We start from the raw sequence: 21,905 nt of genomic DNA on the forward strand, positions 1-21,905 counted from the left end.
ATAAATAGTTATTAAAATAAAAAATATTAAAAATAAAAAAGTAATAAAAAGAAAAAGAAAGAAGAGGGCAACCAAACGAAAAAATAAATCCACCAATGATAACAAGCGTTAAATACTATACAAAAAACAAACAAAACAAAAAACAGACAGAACCCTAGGACAAATTGTAAAAGCAAAGCTATACAGAGAAAATCACACAAAGAAGCATACACATACACACTTACAAAAAGAGAAAAAAAATATATATATAATAAAAAAGGAAGAGAGCAACCAAATCAATAAACAAATATACCAATGATAATAAACTCTAAATACTAGACTGAGATAAGCATAAAACCAGGAAGAAATTCGGTGCAGAATGCAAACCCCAAGTCTACAGTTGCGCCCAAAGTCCATCGCCTCATTTTTGGGATGATTCGTTGTCTCTTCAGGTATTCCACAGATGCAGGTACATCAGGTTGATTGTGTAGATTTCATCTGCTGCTCCTGAGGCTGTTGGGAGAGATTTCCCTTTCTCTTCTTTGTTGGCACAGCTACTGGGGCTCAGCTTTGGATTTGGACCCGCCTCTGCGTGTAGGTCGCCTGAGGGCATCGGCTCTTTGCTGAGACAGGACGGGGTTAAAGGAGCAGCTGATTCGGGGGCTCTGGCTCACCCTGGCAGTGGCGGGCTCCACAGGCTCCTGGGAGGGGAGGTATGGATAGTGACCTGTGCTCGCACACAGGCTTCTTGGTGGCGGCAGTAGCAGCCTTTACGTTTCATGCCCGTCTCTGTTGTCTGCACTGATAACCACGGCTCGCGCCGATCTCTGGAGCTCATTTAGGCAGTGCTCTGAATCCCCTCTCCTCGTGCACCCCGAAACAATGGTCTCTTGCCTCTTCAGCAGCTCCAGACTTTTTCCCGGACTCCCTCCCGGCTAGCCGTGGTGCACTAGCCGCTTCAGGCTGTGTTCATACTGCCAACCCCAGTCCTTTCCCTAGGACCCCACCTCCGAAGCCCGAGCCTCAGCTCCCAGCCCCCGCCCGCCCTGGCGGGTGAGCAGACAAGCCTCTTGGGCTGGTGAGTGCCGGTCAGCACCGATCCTCTGTACGGGAATCTCACCGCTTTGCCCTCCGCGCCCCTGTTGCTGTGCTCTCCTCCGCGGCTCCGAAGCTTCCCGCCTCCGGCACCCGCAGTCTCCGCCCGCGAAGGGGCTTCCTAGTGTGTGGCAACCTTTCCTCCTTCACAGCTCCTTCCCAGAGATGCACGTCCTGTCCCTATTCTTTTGTCTCTGTTTTTTCTTTTTTCTTTTGCCCTACCCAGGTACGTGGGGAGTTCCTTGCCTTTTGGGAGGTCTAAGGTCTTCTGCCAGCGTTCAGTAGGTGTTCTGTAGGAGTCGTTCCACATGTAGATGTATTTCTGGTGTATCTGTGGGGAGGAAGGTGATCTCCACGTCTTATTCCTCTGCCATCTTGAAGGTCCCTGGTTCATGGCAGGCAGATTATTAACCACTGTGCCACCAGGGAAGTTCCCTGAGGGACTCTTTAGGACAATAACTAGCTAACATGTTCAAGTGCTTCTGATAGTATCAGCTAACATTTTTTGAGACCTCCCTATGCACCTGACAGTGTCCTAAGCACTTTGTGAGGCTTAAGGTATTTAGTCTTCACACCATCCTTATCAGGGATGACTATTGTCATCCCCACTCAACAGATGAAAAGGAGTTGTGATGAGGTTAATTACCTTGCCCAAGGTTGCACAGTTGGTAAGTGGGAGAGCCAACGTTCAATCCTAGGAAGTCTAACATCATAGACTCTGTTAAGGGCCAAGTATAGGAAGAGAGGTCTTTGAAAGACTAATGTTATGGCAGGTGTTTGATACCCACAGAACCTCCTTCCCACCAAGCACATCTGATTTGGGGTGGGAATCACACAGTAGGTGAGTCTGGGGTGTGTGTCTTATAAGCCTGGCTCTCTAATCCTAGCGTTGAGAGCTACAGAGTCTGATACTATCTTATTTATCTCTCTCTATTATATATATTATTTATCTCTTCCCATGACAAAGACGTCACAGAGACACTGATGCCTGCCTCACATCAGAAGTTTTGCAGTGACATGGAGCCGTGCATATTTAGGGGAGTTCCTGACCCACTTTCTCAAAGGAAACTGGAGTGCTAATACCCAAAGCAGGGGGGGAGATGCTGCTAGTTGGGAAACAGCACGTGTCTGCCTCTGTATGTATCCATCTCATCCACTGGCAGTGGACCAGGGCAGTAGCTACCCATTAAATGAGTGAGGACATGGTCATATTTAGCACTCTTTAGATCTGGGTTTGTTTTTGCCATGGAACCATCACTCCCTACTCTGATTTCAGCACTAAAATGTCAGACTGGCCTTTCGCCCTTCCTATTCCAATGTCCACTGTCCCAGGGTGGCCCCTCATTACCCTTTCTCACGTTATTGCAATCACTTTGTATCTGCTTTCCCTGTATCCAGTTTCTGTACCTTCTAATTTGTCCAAAGCACTAGTCTAATAATTAGCTTTGATAGCACAGATCCTATGATGTTACCCCAGATAACACGTCTTCAAGAATTTCTCAGCTTCTTTTGTATGGCTTTCAAGATTCTCTAAAATCTGACCCTTACCTATTTATCTAATTTTCCTTCTAGCAACTCCTCTTGACACATTAGGGCCCTCAGTTTAATATCTCCACCTCCTTGCCTTTGCTCATACCATTTTCTCTACCTGGAACATTTCCCATTCTTCTCATAGCATTTCTACTCATCTTCTGAGGATTACCTCAAATACTAAGTCTCTGTGATGCCTTTGCAAATCAACTGCATTTACCTATATGCTGTTGCCTTGCTCTCAACTCCCTTTTATGTATGCACTGTTTCTATTTATTTCTTAGGATATTTATGATTGCAGAAAGAGAAACTAATTCTAGTTAACTTAAACAAAAAGAGAACAAAAAAGAAAATTTGTATATGGATGCAGACAGTCTCATAACCCCAAGGGCAGGGATAGAGGCGACCAATTGGAAGGTACTAGGAATCAGGTCCACAGACTCTCTCTCTGCCCCTTATTTCTGTTTATCTTTGTATGTCTACCCCTTTCTCTCTCTTTCTCTGCAGATTGACTTTGTCTTCTCTATTGTACAAGGTAGAAAATGCCTACCCTTCCAGATACAGAGTCTGATGTGATTTTCAGTCTAATTCTTAATTCCCAGGAGAGTAATATAATTGGCCTGTCTTGAGGAAGATGTCAGCCATGGGTCCAGTGGGCCATGGCTAACGAGTGGCATTACCATACAAACATGGCTGTTGGGGTCCATCAAGGGGAATGGGGGTGAACTTCCAAAGAACTGGGCCGTCAGGCCAATGGAATGGATAGATAATCACAAAAAGTTTCTACTATGATCTCCACTAGTGCGTGAGGACCTCAAGAATACACATTATATTCTCTTCTTTATTTGTTTCATTTTCTCCAAACTCTCATTTTCCCAAGGTTTAAATATGGCTAGTCTTAGAGTTGTACTCAGTAAAATAAGGCAATTTTGTTAAGGACGATACATATAGAAGAGTAACAAGTTGTTAGATGTCACTGCTACTCTTGTCTCAGATTTTTTGGTGACGATTCCAAAGGCTGAGAACAAATTGACTGGTGCCAGGTATCTATACTCATCAGGTGGGCAACGTGCCGGACAAGACCCTGGCAGAGCATGTGAAGAGATGGTGAACTGGTCTGCCCTCATTAGCCCATCTTCCGCATCCAGCGTAAACAGGGGAGGAGAGATCGAAGCATTGAAAGAAGAGAATTCTTTGGAGGGAGCTGAGAGGGTTCTAAGCATTTCTTCCACCTTCATCAGGACTTTTCATTGATGTTAAGCCAAATGAAAGGGCGTTTCAAGAGAGTATTCAGAAAGACTGGCTGCGTTCCTTAGAGTTTGAGAGACTCTGAGACTGATACCTGATTCTGGCTTAAAGTGAAGGAAGGCAGGTAGCTGAGGCTGTGACTGGCCAACAGCCCTGGGACAGCAGAATCCAGAAAGAGATGGCTGTGTGGAGAGTGACTGACCTCTGCTGACAATGGGATAAAGGAGCATATTTTAGAAGGGAGATGGCTTGGGTGCATCTCTCTGGGTTCCTGCCTAGGAAGATATGGAGGGCTGATATAACCCTTACTGAGAGGTGAATCCCTGGAGACAGAAGTGGGAGTCAGAAGTACTTAGCCAAAGGAGAAGCATTACACGAGGCAACACAACCAGAGTCAAAAGTTGAAAATCCCCAGAAACTAGCAAAACCACATCGGAAGAGGAAGAGCCCACTTTGGACATGTGCAATGGCAGGAGGCCACCATGTCCAGATCTCAGCTCTGCTGGCACCTAGTGAGTGGCAGTGGAGATGGGGCAGAGGAGAGAGGGGGATGGAGAAGGTGACCACTGCTTCTCCTCCCCTGCAGGTTTCCAAGCCTGAGGCAGGTGTCACATGGGGGACAGAAGAAGGTTTAATTAAGTAAAAGTTTGGCTATTACGTTGCCCAGTGTTACAGATGTGTGTCTATAAGCTGGGACTGGACTAATATTCTGCTAATATTAGTTTCCATTGGACACTTTTATATCTAAAAGTGGCCAAAGCGAAGGGAATCTGCCCAAAATTTTATCAAAAGGGGTAGTAAGGAATGATGGTGCTAACTCAAACTTATGGGGAAAGGTGAGAAAAATAAAATCAGTTTTTGCTTGCTTCCTATTAAGTCTAGTCGATTCAATAAAGCATGACTGACACTCAGAAGGAGAGATCTCTGTGGGCAGGGATGATCTGAAAAAGTATCACAGAATACGAAGAACTTGCGCCGTGTCTTAAAAGGATGGGTTGGATGTAGTCTGACCTTGTTCTTTCCTGTGAAACATTTATCACAAAAACTCATTTCCTGTGCTCATTGGTTCTTGGAACCTCTGATGATCCTGACACCACTCAAATTGACTTGGAGTAAATGAACTGTGCAAATCTTATGCTATTTACTGACCACTGGACAGAGAACTTAGCCTGACAGAGACTTAGCAGTGAGAGTCACAATGTCATGGCTCAGCCTGCATTCTGAAGTGTCTTGTTAAAAAGCAATGTTTGGGAAAACTCTAGGGATAGGGCAACACCCAAGGCAGCATATCTTTATTAAGTGACTTGATATCAATTCCAAATATCCACATTATTTGAATTAAGATATCTCAGATTTGGTCAGTATAATACACATGTCACTTAAGGAGACCAATAGAGAACATTTCTTCCAAAGTGTTCTCACATCTGATCTCATAAGGTCTGTGTGAGAGAGGGAAGGGTGGGGATTGGTTTTCTGTTTTTATAAGGAAATTGCATGACTTGTTCATATTGACACTGCCATATGTCATAGCCCACAGTATGAATTTCATTATACGGGAAGTTCTTTTTCTAGAAGGGCGTATCTGAACTCTCCCCCTACCAGGGTAAAGTTCCCCACAAGCAAGAGTGAGCCAATTCTCATCTATTTCCATCATAACATGTGGTAAACTGCAAAAATGGTCACAAATTATTCCTCTCTCTCTCTCCACGTCCTTTGCTAGTGCCACCCTACCTTGACTCTGGCCTTGGGACGACCTTTGGCCAATAAAACTTAAGCAAGTACCACATAAGCAGAAGTTTAAAAAGCACTTGTATATTGGGACTTTTTCCTTGCTGTGCTTGGAACCTTGAGACCACCATATGAATGAGCCCATGGGAGCTGTTATGGGATAAATTGTACGCCCCTCCCCCTGTTCAGATGTCGAAGTCCTAACCTCCAATCTTTCAGAATATGACTCTGTTTGGAGATAGAGCCTTTAAAGAGGTAGTTAAGGCTAAATGAAGTCAGTACGGTGGGCTCTAATTCAATATTACTTGTGTCCTTATAAGAAGAGTAGATTAGGACACAGACACACACAGAGGGAAGACCATGTGAAGACACAAGGAGAAGATGGCCATCTATGAGCTGAGGAGAGAGACCCTCAGAAGACATCAACCCTGCTGACACTTTGAGCTGGAACTTCTATCCTCCAGAAATGTGAGGAGATAGATTTCTGTTGTTTTAGCCCCCCGGTCTGTGGTATTTTGTTAGGGCAGCCCTAGAACACTAATGCACTAGCTCAGTGGAGGATGAAAGGTCGTGTGGAAGAGAACTGAGGCGCTCCATTCAAAAGCCGGCCAACTTCCAGACGTGTGAGAAAGGCCATCCTAGATCACCCAGCTTCCAGCTGACTGTAGGTATATGAGAAAGCCCAGCAGAGATAAACTACTAGGGTTGGCAAGAGAAGGCACAGGTCCCCTGATGCTCCTTTCTGTCATGGGAAGGTTTGCTGGGCTCATGGTAATTTTGTCTTCCAGGGAAGGAACATGGCCCCCTGTTGCGTCCCCTTTTTATAGGTAACTGAGAGAGTCACTTTGTCAGCAGAGGGAAAGATAGTCTACTTGGATGCTGGCTAGTCTAGAAACAGGTGCCAGCCTTTCTTTTAGGACGTATTCTAGGAAGCTAGCTGCCAAGTACCAGGTGACCTCAGGCTCATGGGAACTTGTTGCTCCTTTGGCCAGGAGCACTACTGCTATAGGAAACTGAATCTCAGTGTAGGCCCTCCCATCGGGAGAGGAGTCCACACTGGCTCCTTGTCTGGGAAAACCCAGAGTAAACTCCAAGGATCGTTTTTAGATAATCCTTGTCATACCACACTTTGTCTGTGGAAACCCAAACAAAATCAAAGGGGAAAGAGGAGCAGGCTACATTTTAGATTCTCATTGGGTTTTCCATCTTCAAAAGGCAAGTTCTTGTTTTCCTGGTTAAGAGATGGGAGAACCAGAGATAATGTCATGGAACTGAGCCATGCCTCTTACAAAGGTGATTGATTTTTCCCATTAGTACCATAGATTTGCCCTGAGCCATTTACTGATTCTCACTAAATTTCCCTATTGTTCGGAATACATTTTCTTAAATGGTTGGTTGGATTTATTGGTGCTGTCAGTGGCTGGAGAGTAGAGGGAAGTGAACTGACTCATAAGGAGATCGTGTTAGTTCACCTTGAGCGTACTGTTATCTTTCGACAAATTGTACTAACTCACCTCTGTGGGACTCTCCCAATGTCCACATGGACTGTCAAGTCTGAAGTTTATTTTTTAATTTGCCCTTTCACTTTTAGCCTCAGACTTAGAAAAAAATTACTCTTTTGGACTATTTCTGCTGAAAAAATCAGCTCAATAACAAAAGAATTGAATATTATCTGATAGGAGCTGACTGTGTCCCTTTCCCCTCCCTTCCTTCTGTATATTTATTTTATTTTATTATTTTTTAAATTAATTTCTTTATTTTTGGCTGCTTTGGGTCTTTGTTGCTGCGCGCGGGCTTTCTCTGGTTGTGGTGAGCAGGGGCTACTCTTCATCGCGGTGCGTGGGCTTCTCCTTGTGGTGGCTTCTCTTGTTGCAGAGCACAGGCTCTAGGCGCACGGGCTTCAGTAGTTGTGGCATGCTGGCTCTAGAGCGCAGGCTCAGTAGCTGTGGCTCACAGGCCTAGTTGTTCTGCGGGATGTGGCATCTTCCCGGACCAGGGCTCGAACCTGTGTCCCCTGCATTGGCAGGTGGATTCTTAACCACTGCGCCACCAGGGAAGTCCCACTTCTGTATATTTTAAAGCACCATAGGATCAATAGGTAATTCTTACACTTCAAGAGCAGTTCTTCGTATAGGTTTCATGCTGATTATCTGCTGGAAACTACCAAAATTTTTCAATTTCAGTGGGCGTCTTTTGAAACCTGCTTAAAGATAATCTGTCTGGAACCTTTGATTTGGAAAAATGGAAAAGGGAAAGAGAAGTGACTAGATTTTCAGAAGTTTTTGAGATCAAAGGATTTGGTTAATCCTTTACGCTGTTTGCTATAACTTTATAAATTTGGGTGTGCAGGGTTAGTCTCCGTAAGTCGTTACTCTGCCACTGTGTGGTGTTCCCAGGGGTATAGTCTCAGGAAGCCCACAGGTTTCCTTAGTTTGGGGTAAATTCAGTGGTTCTCACCCTGGGCTGCACGTTAGAATCACCTGGGGAACTTTAAAATTTCCAGAAGCCCATAGCCCATCCTTAGAGTAAGGAAATCGTATTTTCTAGGGGTAGGACCTGGGAATCAGCATTTTAAAGTCTCCAGATTATGATGTGCAGTCAGGATTGAAAACTGTTGAGGCAACTGAATCAGAGAAAATAGAAAATGTGATCACACCTAATTATTCTTTTAAAAATAAACAAAGGTATTGAAGTCAGCTATTAAGATACTAGCCTAAACATTATCCTTAAATAAGATGTAAAAATTAAATGATATTGTAAAATTTAAAGCAATATAAAGACCTATGCATAATTAGGTACCATTTTAACAGAACTATCTATGGTTTCCAACTCTTGCTGGATCTTTTCTTCTGTAAAATTTTATGGTTTTTCCCTCTGCCTTCCTCAGGTTTGAACAGGTATTGTTCACTTAGAATCCTTCCGCTTATAGTCAAACATAATCCGTCTCTGTGAATGTGTCCCTATATTTAAGATCTCCCAGCGAGCTTGTGTCTGCAGGGAGAGCTTTTTTCTGCCACATGGTCAATTGAACCTCTTATCAGATGATGTTAATTAAAGCCTAGCTACTGGAGGCGTGGTTTGTGGACCAGAGGCAGCATCACACCTGGGAGCTTTGTTAAAAATGCAGAGATCCAGACCCTACTCCAGATCCTACTGAATCAGAAGGAATTTAACAATTTAACGAGATTCTACATAATTTAACAATTTAACGAGATTCTACATAATTCATCTGCATATTATGTTTGAAAAGCACTGAACTAAAGAAACTCTTTTACTTGTTTTGCATGTGCTTTTTACCTCTGGCTTTTAGCTGTCTTTCCAATGCAGGCATAATCAGAAAAAGAAAGATTTCTATTAAAAACTTACATGTATATGTATGATTCATACTTTTCTCTTTGAATTAAAATGGATTTTCATGTATGGGAAAAGAATTTGAAAAAGAATAGATATATGTATATGTATAAATGAATCACTTTGCTGTGCACCTGAAACGAACAGAACATTATAAATCTAATATAAAATAAAATTTTAACAAATTGTATATCTACCATCAGTCTTCTTGGCTATGTTTTTATAAATTTATTTTTATGAATAAGTGTAAAAAATGAATTTTCAGAGCTCGATGATCACTTTTCTAAATGTTAATTGCTTGCTCATTAAAAGTTGCGTCATTTCCAGGTGATCTACTAATTAAGCTTTGCTAGTGACAACCAAAACTGAACTGTGACCTGATTGATACAAGTTGTTTTAATCAAGATTAGGGGATCTATTCTGGGTATGCTGCTTTAAGGAGAAGTACCTTGGATCCAGAGTCAAGCTGTGTTCCTTCATAATGCTGCCCTTTGCTTCCTGGCATCAGGTACAGTTGCAGCCATCTGTCCCCCTGAATTTTCTCATTTGGTAAACAGAATGTTGACCTGCAGTTCCTTTTGTCTTACTAAGTTTCCTCCTTACCTTCCCTAGCTTCCCTAGTTTGATTATGTGCTTTGAGCATTTGGTTGATCTGTCAAAGTGGGACATCAGGAGGTCCAAGATGTCCAGTAAAAGCTAGAAATCATGGATTTTTTCCATACTGACAGCTCAAGAGAAAGATAATATAAAGCTTATGACAATAAGCATCTCAGAATTGAGATGAAGGCCCCATTGACTATGTAACCCTCCTGTTTCTCCTGTTAGCACCCCTGCTTATCGCAGGGATGGTTGTTACAGTAATGAGAAGGGTGTTGGGACCACAAGGGGACAGTGAAATGTGATGACTGTCCCAGGGTTTTGTCGTTGGATGTCTTTTTTCCTCTTTCTACACCTACTCTCCCTCCAACTAATGGCTTTAAATACTATTCATATGCTGACAATTCCTAAAATTATATTTCCATTTCAGACTTCTTGCAGAAGTCTAGATTCTTGGATGTCCAAAAGGCATTTCAACTGTCACAAGTCCAAAATCAAACTTGTAATCCTGTCTGCAGACCTGCAGCTCTGTTTCTCCAGTTGCTCAGTCCAAAACAGAGGAGTCCCCTTTGACTTTTCCCTCCCACGCACATCCACTTCATCAGTGAGTCCTGAAGACTTTTTCTTCAAAATATACCCCAAGTCCCACCATTTCTCACAAGCCCCTTTCCCATCACTGCTGCCTGGTGCAAGCCATCATTTCTCGCCTGGATTGGGTTATCCCCTCCCTAATTCTATCCGTGTCATCTTCCATTCTCTCTACAATATAGCAGCCAGGGGATCCTTTTGAAAAGTCAGACCAAACCAGCTCTCTGCTCCAAACACCACAAAGCCCTCGTCTCACTCAGTAAAAACAAAAGTCAAGGTCCCAGATAACTTCCTGAACTTCTCTCCAGCTACCCTTTCCCTGGCTCACTCTTTGTGGCAGGCTGGGTTTTCCAGAAGCAGACACTGGAGACAGAGTTGGTCTGGCTATTCATTAGGGCTTAACACCTGTGGAAAGAAGTGAGCTGAAGTAGAATGGGGAAAAGAGAGAGAAGTCAAAATGTGAAGCAGCCCAGCAAAGCTGCAGGGAACACTTCAAGGAGGTTGGGAGAATACATGGCCTGCTGGAGGTGCCTCTCGTGAGGCCCAAATAGCTGCACCTTTATACCTGCCTCACCAGCCATTGGATGAGTACTGCCATGAGAAGGGACCTGGTGCAAGGTTGCTCTCTGTAGCTGAGGCACACCTTGAAGGAGCTGACTACTAGAGGCTGTCTGCTGGTCCCCTGGGCAGTGAGTGTTCATGTCCACTGCATACTTCCTCAGCCACATTAGCTTCCTTAAATAAATCCAGCCCACTCTGCCTCATGGCCCTTGCACCTGCGGGAAGGCAGTTTCACTACATGCTTTTCATATATCTTGTTCCCTCATCTCCTTCAGGCTTCTGCTTAAATGTCACTTTATGAATGAGGTCTTCCTTCCCCAATCATTCTATTATAGATTAAAAATGTTAACCCTCTACTTTTCTCCACAGAATGTATCACTATTTGATATACTATATATTTAATCCCTGACTTGTTATTGTTTGTTTCTCCAGGTAAAATGTAAACCCCGTGAAGGTCCTGTCACATAGTAGGTGCTCAAAAAATATTGGCTTATTGAATGAGTGAAAAGAAGATTTTGTTTATATGGGCTTGGATCACAGTGTATCTCCTTGTGTTGCTAGGATATAAAAACAACCTTAATCTCATGATATCAGTAAACTCTTTTGGAACCACATTTAGTAAAGGAGGTTTTTGGTATTGATTCTGAGACAGGAGGGAAGGGAGCAGGGCACAACCTTTAAAAAAATGACAGAACCATTGAGGATATGGCAAAAACTGGTTAGAATCCATTAGGCCCATGATGGCAGAAGATTTGACTTCCAGTGGACCTTGAGCCTCATTATATGCTCATTGTAATACAATTAGCTAAGTGACACACCCACAGGCACCATGAGGCCAATCATAAAAAGCCAAAAAGTGGGTGGTGCCCCAATTCCTGGAGATCTCCGCCCCTTCTCCAGAATTGTTGGAATAATCCTTCCATTCATTAGTCCATGAAATTACCCAGCCCATAAAAACTAACCGCCCCCAACACCTCGGGTGCTCTCACCTTCTGAGAAGGCCCACACTCTGGGGAGTGTGTTTCTCCTAAGGTCACTGTTGCCCATGGATAACATGTATCTCTGCTTTCACTTTACTATGGCTCGCTCTTGAATTCTTTCCTGTGAGAAGCCAAGGACCCTCACTTGGTGGCCCACCCCAGGGACTCACCCGAGACCGGGGACATGACCATCCTCTTGGGCCCCATTTTCCTGCAACATCTTTACGAAGGATGTTAATAAATCTACTTCTTGCCTATCACTGTGCCTCTTGCTGAATTTCTTCTGCGCTGAGACATAAAGAAGCTGAGCTTCATTAAGTCCTGAGACCAGGTGTGTGGTTTCAACTGGGAGACTGTGGGTTCGAGTCCCCTCCTAAGCCAGAGAGTGTGGCTCCGCCTCCCATCTGAGGTGCGATTGGGTTCAAGTCCAAGTCTGGGGTGTGTGGTTGCAATTCCATGAATTTAGATCTGATCAGATTTAGAATTCATGATAATTTGAGGTGTTTATATTTTTCCCTACAAAATAACGTGTCCAAGATAACAAATAATGTAGAATTACGTTTAAAGAGATTAATGTTTAAATTCAAAGAAAATAGGTGTTCTAGTACTTATTTATATCTCCACTTTGATATGTTGATTAAAAACCATTCTTTTTTATTAATTAAAGAAAATTCTCCAACCCTGCTTGTTAAATAATCTGGGAAGCAGTCCGTGGATCTCATTGATGTTACTATAATTGCTGGAAAAAAAATAGAAATGCATTTAAAATTCTTTAATTTATATTTTTCCTTAATCCTCTTTTCATAATTAGTTCTTCTGCTTCTTTGTTGTTTTACTAAACTTAATGTTTCATGGGGAGGGGGTGACTCCTGTCTGCAGAGTTAGGAATGGGCTGAGGTCCATTTGGTTTGGTGTTACATGCTCTTTGCAGCATTGTTGTTGGATTTTTTGTGTCTATTTGTTGTTGTTGCACTTGTTATAAACTGGGAAAATAATCAGAAGCTTTAATGAAAAAGTGATCTAAAGACTCCTTTCAATGTGCCTCTGATTTCCACCTCCACTTCGTACTTTACCCCTTATCATCTACGTTCCTTTATGCTGCTTTCTCCTTAAACTATCCAAACCATTTTGCTGGATAACCAGAGTCACTCTCCCAAGGGAAAAAAAATACAAATCCAAATGTATGAAAACTGTCCACCTGATGATCACCTCTAGCTCTGATTGCCAAGGAGATTCAGCATCTCTTCTCTTGTCTTCTCTCTCCATTGGTAACCCTGGTGTTTCCAGCATGCCTTTTTCTATGAATTTCACCAAGATCTCTTAAATGTTACTCTCTTAAGATCTCCTAATTGTTCCAATGCCAGCTACCTATTCATAATTGAAAAGAAAAACAGATAATTTTGGAAGAATCCAGTGCTTTTCAACACCACCTCAAAAACCAGAAAACATGAGATGTTTGCAGTGGGGAGAAAGGGGACCACACATCTGAAACCTGCCCATGGCTCTGCAGAGCACATCCATTGGGATAATTCTTTTTTCTTTTTTTTTTTTTTGTGGTACGTGGGCCTCTCACTGTTCTGGCCTCTCCCGTTGCGGAGCACAGGCTCCGGACACGCAGGCCCAGTGGCCATGGCTCACGGGCCCAGCCGCTCCGCGGCATGTGGGATCTTCTCGGACCGGGGCACGAACCCGTGCCCCCTGCATCGGCAGGCGGACTCTCAACCACTGCACCACCAGGGAAGCCCTGGGATAATTCTTATAATAACCTTTAAGTCTCAATTGACAGTAATTTATATATATTTTTGAAAGCCTGAGAAAGAAGAAGAAACTGACCATGTGTTCACAGCGTATGTCTCTTAAGAGTGTTGCTCATTCTTGTCTTCCCGTATTTACACAGTGCCTGGCGCATAAAGGCAGATAATAATGATGTAACACCAAGATGGAAGATCAACACGAGGATCGCAATCTTCATTTTATGTAATTGTTAAATATCTTTAACATCATGTTATATAAAAATACTCAGAATTCAGAAAATACAAAATATCTTTAAAACCAAATATGTAATGGTTTCAAATATGTAAATATATTATAAAACATAAAGTATAAATACAATAAATGTAAATAATAAACATTTCCATTCTAATTTATTAGCAGATAAAATGAATGCAATGAAGTTGTATTGAAAAGGAACCAGAATTAGTATTAAAAAGGAAACAAAAATACATACAAAGTAAGAAAATTTAATTTTATAATTAAAAATTAAATGATTAAAATATTTTTAAAAAGTAACATCTTAAAAAAGAAGTGTAATCATTGTGTCATCATTGAGTCATTGACAAGTGAGTTTTTTGCAGAATTTTCCAGCTGATGAATGGCCCTTTTGACACTCCAGTGGGTGGGAGAGTGGAGAGGAAATAGTTACAAGCTAACTCCAGATATTTTCTTCTGATTCTTCATCTTCGAAGAATTTCTTCCCTTCATTAAACATGTTGATATCTTTTTTGAATTTTTCTTGTTTAGGAAATATACTCTTTTTAATTTCTACCAAGCTGAAGTTCGTTTCCAAGAGGGCTACGCTGGCTTTTCCTTGTTTTATTTACATCATCATGTTCAGAGGAGTTTCCACTTCAGTTTCCACTTACATTTAAAAACTGTATCCATTTTTTAAATTAATTTTTTTATTGATGTATAGTTGATTTACAATGTCATGCTAGTTTCTGCTTACAGCTAAGTGAATCAGTTTTACATATACGTATATCTACTCTTTTTTAGATTCTTTTCACATATAGGTCATTACAGAGTACTGAGTAGAGTTCCCTGTGCTATACAGTAGGTCCTTATTAGTTATCTAATTTATACATAGTAGTGTGTATATGTCAATCTCAATCTCCCAAATTATCCCTCCTCCCCCTTTCCCCCCGGCAACTGTAAGTTTGTCCTTTACATCCGTGACTCTGTTTCTGTTCTGTAAATAAGCTCATTTGTACCATGTTTTTAGACTCCACATCATATGACTCCACAACATCATATGATGTTTGTCTCTCTCTGTCTTACTTTACTCAGTATGACCATCTCTAGGTCCACCCATGTTGCTGCAGATGGCATTATTTCATTCTTTTTTATGGCTGAGTAACATTCCATTGTATATATGTACCACATCTTCTTTATCCATTCCTCTGCCAATGGACATTTAGGTTGTTTCATGCCTTGGCTATTGTGAATAGTGCTGCCATGAACATAGAGGTGCATGTAGCTTTCCAAATTATAGTTTTCTCAGATATATGCCCAGGCGTGGGATTGCTGGATCATACGGTAGCTCTATTTTTAGTTTCTTAAGGAACCTCCGTACTGTTCTCCATAATGGTTGTATCAATTTACATTCCCACCAACAGTGTAGGAGGGTTCCCTTTTCTCCACACCCTCTCCAGCATTTACTGTTTGTAGATTTTTTGATGATGGCCATCCTGACCAGTGTAAGGTGATAACTCGTAGTTTTGATCTGCATTTCTCTAATAATTGGTGATGTTGAGCATTTTTTCATGTGCCTCTTGACCATCTGTATGTATTCTTTGGAGAAATGTCTATTTAGATCTTCCACCAGTTTTCTGATTGGGTCATTTTAACACCATCATGTACATATTCCGTTAATATAGCAAGTCTTTGGTCCAGGGTGGGACTTTTTGCAATAGAACTTTTGCTTTGCTTATTGTCATTTTCTTCTACTTACAGAGGGAAAGAAAAATGCTTTCTAAATTATTCAAATTAAAAATTTAATGCCCTATATCACTTTCCAGATATATTGCAGATTAATTTTTTTAATAAAAAAAATTAAAGTTTTTGGCATGTCACCAATAAAATACTGTTATTTTGGCAATTAATGATAGCACAGAACCCCAGAGTGTCAGACACCAACCACAATCCTTAGTCAGTACCTATTGTTGAGTGAATCTGGTAAGTGCTTAACCATTAGTCTGGTACTTTAATCCTCATATAATGTCACTTCCATCTCACAAAGAGAAGAAGACAGGGTTCGAGAAATTATGGAACTTGCCTAGGGTCATGCCACCAGAAACTGGTGTGCTTGACATTCCAACCGAGCTCAGTCTTCTGGCTCTTAGGACTCTTTTTCCTCCACAGTGAATGTGACGCTGCATTAAGTTCCACTGCCTGTAAGGGCAGGTGTCCACAGCGAATAGATGACATCATCTTACCAGAAAGCAATCACAAACACTTGGGGTGGGGAACGGGCTTCAGATGGGCTGTCCCTTTGGTGAGGAAGAAAATAAAAATCTCTGGGCTCCACATTATTTTATTTTTAAGCTACCTACCTGGATGATTTGAGCCGTGCTGGGAAAATTCCTCTATCCAAATCTAAAGCCCTATATTTGGGTGCGATGGAGTTTGCGATCTCAGTCACTGGGTTCAGTTCAGCATTGTCTTCTCTTAAGAATGTTTGTTTGTTTGATTTTTAATCTTAACTTTTCTACAAGGATAATCACGCTAAAGTCTCTAATGTCTTTCTCTGAAGGATTTGTTTCCAGATTGTTTTCCTCTGTTTTAAGGGAAAAGCGGAGGCAACCGGGTGTAGGATTCTGGGAGGAAAGACTTAAATGAAGTGTGGAAACGACTGTGGAAAGAAACAAGTGAGAGCACCAAGGGGGGACCTGTCTCCCCAACTTGCCAAAGGCTAGTGCTGCCTTTTGGGGAACACTCAGAATGCTCCAATGGCTGGGACTTCATTTGATCTATTCCTGAGGAGTTTTCTTAACAATGATACCCATTTTATAGATGAAGAAACTGATGCTCAGAAAACCCAAGTGATTTTCTCAAGTTCACATAGTAACTCTGTGGAACACTTTGAAGCAAAACCCGGATTATTAATTGTCTGTTTCAGGGCTCTCTTTGTGATAACACCCTATTCTTCATTATGCTTAGTCTATGTGGAGGGATTTTAAGGATCGATGTAATCAATGGCTTCGATAGATAGGAAAAGACAAAACCCTGAATCAGAATCTTTAAGAATCAGGAAAAATGATTTTGACATATTCAGATTTGAAATCCAGCATTGGAAACAGAGGTCAGTTATCCAATCCATCTCACAGACAATGTGTAATCACATCTAGGTCATCACGGACATAGAGCTATTTTCTTTTGGTTTCAACACAGCCAGGGATGGGCAGCCTATTCCTTTTTTGGACAGCTGGAATTATTATAACTAATTTTTTCATCCTGAGTTGAAAACTGTCTTCTCATAAATTCTTCCAAAGACCCCATTTCTTCTCTGGAGTTGGTAACAACACTAAATTCATTTTCCACCCAGCCCTTTAACTATTAACAGAGTTACCAGCTCTTCTCTTTTCTAGGTTGAAGGTCCCAAGTGCCTTTGGTTGTCTCTCAATTGGATATTCTCTCAGCTTGGTCACCTCTAACAGTTTTCCACACTCCGGTTTTCATACTCCTGTTTTCAATATTCTGCTTACAGAGTGGAGCTCAGAACTGAAGGTAGAGACAGTAGTTCAAATGTCATCCTTACCAGACTGCAGAGGAGCCACATCAATAGTGCTCACCTCCTGTTCACAGAGGATCTCTTCTTCTGTGCATTGGAGCCTTTGTTTTGTACCACACGAACAGAGGTCTCCTTCAGGGTACCCATAAAACATCAGATCTGAAGTCTCCGGGACACAGCTCCTAGGCTCACCTTTCTCTGCACTGATTCTCAGTGGTCTTGAAAGCACTAGGGCTGGGCCATGTGTTCAGGTGAAAAGAGAAAAGCTTCCCTTGAGGCTGAGTCACCGGTTTCCTATTCTGCTGGTGCCCGGAGCCCCCCAGAAAGACTCCGGTTACATCAGGTCCTCCAGCATCTGGGCTTCACCTTCCAATAAATATAACTCAGTACCAGCCTGAGGGTCCACGTGTGGGCAGCCACCAGCAACCTTCCTCAGGCAAACTTTATCCCCAAATTATCTCTTCTTTCTCCCCTCCTTCTCCTTCTCTTTCTCAATCATTCCCCCCTTTCCCCGTTAGAAAATAACAGATTTCAAGGTGGAGGCAGGCAAAGGACTGTGTGTGGGGGGGTGGCGGGGGGAGGGAGGATGCTGTCCACCCAGATGGTGCTGAAGCTCCAGCTCAGCATGGAAAACTTCAGGGATTAATTATAATAATTTTTCTAAACTGTAAAATGATGATAATTATAACACCCATCTCTTAAAGTTATTGGGAGGATTAAATAAACTCATATGTTAAGAGCTTTAAACAGTGCTTGGTGTATGACAACTACTCAGGCTTTGCCACACAATGGTGATTGGCATTACTACCCGTGCTTCGGAAATAGCAAGCTTTGAGGAAAGGGACCCCAGCAACAAGTGACATCCCCAAATTCATATTCTTTCATAGATGTAATGAACATAAAGAGATTTCTGTAGTTTCTGAAGACCTTTTTTTAAATTTGCAATTTCCAAATTCTCCTATGATTTTCTATCATGCTTGTAGGTTTTTTGTTTTTACTTCTCATGAGAATAATTTTAGGAAAATAATTATTCCCTTAAAAATACATCAATCAAGCTTTAAAAAATAATAGAATACTCACTTTCCTGAATATTCCAATAGAAACGGGATATTTTTTCATTCTTAGTAAAAAAACACCATATTTTATATTCTTTATTTTTTAAGTTTAAAATTAATCCAAGAAGCACATAGATCAAGAAGTCAAAATAACCTTTCATCCTTCCCCTAATTTTAGTCCCGTAAGCACTCACAAAAATAAATATTTTTTTTTCTTTACTTGTTTTCTCCTTTCTTCTCTGCCATTCAAGCAATTTGTCAGGTTAGTTCTCAATATCTTAGATGAGTGGCAAGTTGCAGAATTCCTGGTTTTTGTTGTCAAAACCCAAGCCTCTGGTAGAACCTGGAGAGTTTACAGAGGCAGTAGAAGAAAAGAAAAGAACGGGTGTACTTCTGGGGGGAGTTCTGGGGTTGCCTAGAGCTGAAAGTGGCAACTGGGAGTGATTGCAAATGTTCCAAGGAATCTTACTGGGGTGATGGAAATCCAGAACTGGATTGTGGTGATGGTAGAACAATTTGGTAACTCTATTGAAAATTATAAAATTGTGTATATAAAATGGGTGAATTTTATGGTATGTAAACTCTATCTCATTTTATAAGAAATTAACATTTAAAAAATTATAAAAGTATTTTTAAAAAAATAAAACAAAACAAGACCAACTTTTTGTTCTGTTTATTTTGCAGAATGCTGCAATACAGGGCTCTTCAAACTTGTTTGATATAAAATACATTTTCCTTTGTTTAAGCATTTTTTTCAAACACTGACAAGTTTTTGAACATCTATTAAAAGTCAGTTTTTTTAAGTTGTCTATTACATTTTTATAGTTTTTGAAGATGATCTAGGTAAAGCAAGAGCAAAGTACCATTGTTTGCCTTTAACTGGGGGGTGGGATAGTCTCCATACTTTTTCTTTTTAACTTTGCACTGTCTTTATATAATAGTTTACTTCTAAGGGAAAGATTTTTCTTCAGACCAAAAAGGAGGTGGGGGAGGGATTTGTGCTAGAGCACTGGGAAACCAGGCCCTGTTCCCCAGCAGAGAGGTAGGGGTTTGGAAAGAACCAGAGAGAAGGGACTGCAAGATGTGCCAGGACAGAAGGATGGGGATTCAGGGCAAAGGGTCCCTTGCCCTTGGAATAGCAAGTCTCTGGAGCCGAAGGGACCACGACTGCAAGAACATTGATGGCGTGTGGAGTCAGTGTGGACAGGTGCCTGATGACCAACTTCCACCCCTTTCCCCACTTCATTTCCCTGACTTAAATAAGATCCCAGAACTGTGGCACAACTGGGGCTGGGGAGGCAATTCAGGAAGTCACACTAAAGGGATATCCTAGTCCCAAGCTCAGTTATTCTTGATATATTTATGTTTTCATCTTCTGTAAGTCTACTTAGATTCAAATTTAAGCCCGTCTCCCATAAGCTGGTGGCAAATAGAATATATATTTGTTTAAACATATACATAGACAAATTAGATTGTATTTATATATCTCTTGGCAACTTACTTTTTAAAATTAATTTATTTTTGGCTGTGTTGGGTCTTCGTTGCCGCACACGGGCTTTCTCTAGACTCTTCGTGGCAGTGCGCGAGCTTCTCATTGCGGTGGCTTCTCTTTGCTGTGGAGCACGGGCTCTAGGCGTGCGGGCTTCAGTAGTTGTGGCACACGGGCTTCAGTAGTTGTGGCTCACGGGCTCTAGAGCGCAGGCTCAGTAGTTGTGGCACACGGGCTTAGCTGCTCCGCAGCATGTGGGATCTTCCCGGACCAGGGCTCAAACCCGTGTCCCCTGCATTGGCAGGCGGATTCTCAACCACTGCGCCACCAGGGAAGTCTGGCAACTTGCTTTTTACCTTACTAATTTACCTCTTTCGGTGACATAAAATAAACAAGTTTGTCTCTCTTTTTTTCCCAGATATGTAATATTCCAAAGTATGGATATTTTAACTATTTCATGTTCTTAAGAGTTCGGCAAAATGAGGCATGAGCCGGTACAGGTAAGTTGAATGGCAAGCACTGGGACCCACAGGAGACTGGCGAGTCCTTGGCTGACAGGTGGCCCTCACAGACACTAAGAGTCCATCTCTGTCTCAATCCCTGCTGTGACTTTCCCTCACAAACCACGGGAGATTATGGTTTAAAAGCAGGCGGGAAGGGGGAGCTTTGCAGCCCTTCACTGTAGCTGCATGCTCCTGGCACAGGGTGCAGGTTGAAATAGCACAGCCTCTCTAACTCCCTGGCTCTGCAGTTTTGTTTTTGTGATTAATGTCCAGTGCAAGGGTGAGTAATGTAGCAATTCATTGTAGTAATGCAAGTTATGGTGAATATATGGGCTCCTTTGCTCAGCATCCCTGTCTCCAACTCCTTGTCACATGCAAAGAATCATTACATTGGGAATACAATGTCATCAGCCACAGGACCAAGCAGAGATAAAACTCACGCACCCCCAGATATCTCGACTCTTAGAGCCCTTCTTTGTAGGACCGGAGGATGCAAACTGGACTCAAAGTGTGGTCAGGAGAGCTCCCAAAGCTTTTTATGGCCTTACTTGTTTTGGCTACTATTTAAGAATGACAGGTCAAGTATGAATGATTCACAGCAGCTACTAAATTAATTTAACTTTCATACTGTATCGTTATCACCCCAAAGTAACTTTCAGAATCCTGGCAGAAGTTTTAGGAGTGCAGTTAGGGGAAGACACCTGATTGGCAGCGTTAGCAAGACCTCCTACCCCAATAGGTCCAGGATATCATGGCCACTGTCACCTTGCAGGGTTGGAAGAGCAGGCGAGCAGATGAAATGCAGATGTGTTCCCAGGTTCAAGGGAAGAGATGGAATGCCTGTGAGGCTGAGGACCCTGAACTCCACCAGCTTCGGAAGCAAACGATAGCACACGCCTTAGGGTTTCCATGGCTATATAGGAAAGGGGGGTAGAACGCATTAAATCTGGATTTTCTGCTCTCACCTGTGAGGCTGCAGTCATGTCATTTTGGCTGTTAATGTTATGAAAGTGTTTCTGAATTTGTTAGTGGGTGGAGCCCAAGACCGTGGGTTCCTCTTTTACTAATCCAAGATAGACAGGTTAAAGTTACAAGCATTGAAGCACACTTGGATACGTTGAACAGTATTGCAATCTTTCTTGAAAAAAATTCCCTGTCGGTGAAGAAAGTGTGCAAAGGTTAGGGAACAGGGGAGCTAGCTCAGGCCCTATTGTTTACTTGCATTTTGGTGGGTAACTCCCTCTTACTGCACTGTGAGCCTGTGCAAGCCGCTGTGTGCGTGAGAGAGAGGGAGGAGAAGAAAGGACAGGAGAAGAGAGAAGAGAAGAGAAGGGGGCATGCCTGTCTAACCCATGCAACCTGGTCCCACAGGAATTTCCTGCCCTATCTGAGTCTCCACCACTCCCTGTCTAGCCACTAAACGTGGGTGGGAGTGGGTTTAAGATGAGGTGGGAAAGGAGTCCGTACCCCAGCTCTCTCCATCACTCCCCTCTCACAGTCTCAATGCCCAGGGCTGTCTATGCACATGGTTCCAATACCTTGGATCCTGAGCCCAGGTTGTTATTCTCCGAGATGTATAAACAACATTATCTGAATCCAAGGAGCAGCCGCATATGTTGTTTTTACAATGTTCCTGTTCAATTTTACAACATGTAAATTTCAGAAAGAAACATTGTGCTCTGCACACTGCACCCC

The 21,905-nt window shown here is 42.2% G+C and overlaps 1 long non-coding RNA gene across 1 annotated transcript in view; it reads left to right on the forward strand.

The window, feature by feature from the left end:
- The window catches only part of LOC114896992, a 94,692-nt gene extending 74,489 nt beyond the window's left edge, over positions 1-20,203 (forward strand). Inside the window, exon 3 of the long non-coding RNA XR_003793977.1 lies at positions 20,126-20,203. This is a non-coding gene — a long non-coding RNA (uncharacterized LOC114896992). The remainder of the gene's footprint in view (positions 1-20,125) is intronic.
- The last annotated feature ends 1,702 nt before the right edge of the window (positions 20,204-21,905 follow it).

This window comes from Monodon monoceros, unplaced genomic scaffold, assembly GCF_005190385.1.
Source record: "Monodon monoceros isolate NGI ecotype Baffin Bay Population unplaced genomic scaffold, NGI_Narwhal_1 Super_Scaffold_16, whole genome shotgun sequence".
NCBI classification, from domain to species: Eukaryota; Metazoa; Chordata; class Mammalia; order Artiodactyla; family Monodontidae; genus Monodon; species Monodon monoceros.